At 36.9% G+C, this 3,642-nt stretch overlaps 1 pseudogene; it reads left to right on the top strand.

Annotated features, from left to right (window-relative positions):
* Positions 1-1,113: 1,113 nt before the first annotated feature.
* On the top strand, positions 1,114-2,324 carry LOC149002000 (protein MIZU-KUSSEI 1 pseudogene; annotated as a pseudogene).
* The last annotated feature ends 1,318 nt before the right edge of the window (positions 2,325-3,642 follow it).

Raw genomic sequence — 3,642 nt, 5'->3', positions numbered from 1 at the left:
GGTTGCTATTAGCCGACACTAGCCAGTCCATATAAGAGTTCTAGTAACCATATATTATCCATATCAGACCAATAAGAAACCAAATAAACGTGTAACACAATCAATGAAGCCCATCTTATGTGGAATATTCAATTAATATTTTAACAGTCCTATGTCACTTTGGCAAAAATCGAACAAAAAATCGGCGAAAAACGAATGAAATACCGTTATATATGCGAATGTAGCGATATATCACCAATTTTTCGGCAATATATCGACATTTCGGCGATATATCTTCGACACAGGGCGATATATCGCCGATATATTGTAAATATCGTGTCGCTGGGGGGAGTCGTGTCGCTCCCCAGTGACACGGCGATATATCGCCGACACAGTGTACCATGGTTGAAGTGCACACAAACGACGAGGTACGTATATATGAAATTTTAATCAAGAAAATGGGTGGACCTATCGGTCCAAGCCCCTTTGTTTCCATCACACCTAATGATATCTTGACACCCTAAATAATCCAATCTAGATCCTTTGATTCCCGAGTTCCACCATTCTCATAAGACTTCTTCACCTCAAAAGTTATCATCTAAATGGATCTTCCCAAGACAAAGATCTTTAGATGAACTTCTTTTCCAGCTGGAATCAACAAATAAGAACACACTAAAGCAAACATCTAAGACTTAAAACAAGCTTCAACCTCTCTAATCCAAAATCATGAACCCAACTTTTTCCTACTAATCTATTAACCAAGTGTTTAAAATTGCAAGAGTCAACTATAACAACCTATTAACCCTAATCAAATAAGTTGACGATATCATTAAATAGCTTAATATGAGATTAAAAAAGTACAGATATGTCTACTTCTATATGTACTTGCTGCCCACTATCACACTAAGTCTCACCTCACCTCTCCCAAGTGATCTTCTTTTCATTTTTTTTAATGAAATATGAGAACCTATGAACAAGTTTCTGTAAAAAAATATTACAAGCATGCAGGCCTGAAACCAAACCCTTTCATTAAAAACAATTTTATTTATTTAAATTAACCAGCCAGCCAAACGTGCAACCCACAAAAAGAAACCTCTTCAAAAACACAGAGACCGACCTTCACGAAGTTCACATTTGCACCATCACAAGCTTCTGCTGCTCCAGCAAGAGAGGAATCCCTGCTGAAATCAGCATTGCCCAGAATGCCAAATTCGGTAGCTCGGCCTCTGGAGCAGCCAAAACCACAGAAAATAAGTCCACTCCCATCACCATTCCCATCACCAACTCGTACTCCAACCTCTCTCCAACAACCTTCAAACAAGTCCAAAGGATCTAAATCTGGAAAGCTTTACAGACAAGTTCGTTCCCTCTTCAGGGCATTCCCCATTATCCACCCCTGCATGATGATGCCACTTCCACTATATACCAACAAACCCGGCCAAGATGGACTCATTCATGGAGGAACAAAATTGACTTGCACCCTCTATGGCTGCCGAAAGGCAAGAGCCACACTTGCTGTCCAAGAAAACAGAAGGTGTTTTCCCATGCTAATACTAGAATTAGGGTTTCCAACTGGAAAGCTGCTACAAGAGATGGGTTCTGGGCTTATGAGAATTGCGCTAGAATGCGAGAAGCAACAAGTTGAGAAGACAAAGCTCATTGAAGAACCTCTTTGGAACATGTTCTGCAATGGCAAGAAGGTTGGGTATGGTGTGAAGAAGGAAGCATCTGATGAAGACATGAATGTTATGCAGCTTCTACATGCTGTTTCAATGGGTGCAGGTGTTCTACCTACTTTGAATCCAGAAACATCTGATGGGGAGATGACCTACATGAGAGCTTACTTCGAAAGAGTTATAGGGTCTAAAGATTCAGAGACCTACTATATGATGAACCCAGATGGCAACACTGGACCTGAACTAAGCATATTTTTTGTGAGGTTCTGACATTTTTCATCCAAATGGGGGAAATCACAGGTTCACCAGAAGCTTGATTCATGGAGATTGATGCATAAATAGACATGTTACCATCATTTTGAAGGGTAATGCTCTCCAAATCCGGCTCCAGTTCTCTCTCCTCTGCTTGGAGATTACCAGTTCCATCCTTGTTTTCTGAGTTTGTAAGAGTTTGTACTCCTGTTTCAAATCGGCTATAGAAACCAAGGCAACCTGAGATTCTAAGTCTGTGTTGATAGGTTTTAAGAAATTCTAACCATTGTGATTCGAAAAAATAAAATTAGAGTGTAGATATTTTACTATCTGTTTGTAAACATCTCTGACTGTTAGAAGTAAAAGAAACAGTAATTACTTTGAGTTTGCTCAATTTCCCTTGTAATTCTCGGTCTGAAAATAGACTGAAGGCTTTGGTGCAATTGTAAAGTTCTTTCATTGTGACTATATAAGTGACTGAATGAATTTCTTTTTCACAAAAAAATAGGAATCAAGTGAGGCTGAATACAATATACATTATATAACAAAACGATTCATATGTATACAAGCAATATAGTGGCACCAATATATGAAGATCAATAATGTCACTCTATAAAATCTAAGATTGCACAATTGTTAATGAGGACTCCATTATTTGCCATGTATATGAAAGTTTAATTCCTAGAAGAACAACTGCAAACCATGGTCTAAAAATAGATGTCTCCCAGAAAGTTAATGTTATCCTAATTCAGTTTGCTCGTAACAGTGTTACCTTGCAGTCGTATGTCGTAATGTGAAGGCGTTCGACAACCCAAGGCGCAAAAAATTAAGAACATATGGGTCACCAAGAGGAGTAGTCACTCTTCTTGAAAACAAAAGATCGATGTATGTACACCTAGGTTATGCCCTGACAACTATGCTTGTAGCTAGTACACTTCTAGATGCCCGTAACACCATTAACCAGTCTTGTTACAACTTCGGGCAAGAAATTATAAAGATTAATTAGTTTTCAATGAGTTATACGAATTACCTTTTGCAGAAGGGGGTACCAATACGAAATCGGTTCATCTTACCATTCTTCTGCGCTTAGCTATTGACTAGTTTTCCAGCTCAACTCGCCTTTTAATCTACTAGAAAGTTTATCATTTGCTTTTGGCTTTAGGACAACAAAAACTTATAAACAGACGTCTTTGTCTCAATCATACAAACACAAAAATGATGTTTAAATGGCCATAATATTTGATACTCGCAATATTTAATTAAGGGAGAAGAAAGCTAAAAATTCACTTTTTTGAGGGAATTAAAGGTGAAACTCTTGAGAAGGGAGTAAGACTAAATAGAGAATAAGTATATGAGAGTTGAGAGGGGAGTAAAAGTAAAGAGCAAATAAGTATAGGAGAGACAAAAAAAATTCCTTCTTATTATTCTTTGAATAGCTTAATGAACATGTACTCATTCAGCTTGAAAAAGAAGGGTAAGAATGCCCTTTACTTTAAGAGACCAGAAAAACTTCTAACCCCTCCTATTTCTATTCTATTAAAAATATATTAAAGAACTATTTACAATTATTCACTAACCAAACATAATTTTATTTCCACAATATTCTGGACAATAGTTACTAACTTCATTTTTATCAAAAAAAAAAAAAAAGAAAGATATTTAACTGACTTCTAGAGCAAAAATCAGAATAAAAACTGATACCAAAAAGAGCAATAGAACAGTGTCATAGTATTTG

Source organism: Hakea prostrata, chromosome 10, assembly GCF_041222555.1.
Source record: "Hakea prostrata isolate BN-2017 chromosome 10, UWA_Hpros_2, whole genome shotgun sequence".
NCBI classification, from domain to species: domain Eukaryota; kingdom Viridiplantae; phylum Streptophyta; class Magnoliopsida; order Proteales; family Proteaceae; genus Hakea; species Hakea prostrata.
This window is presented reverse-complemented; position numbering and strand designations above follow the sequence as displayed.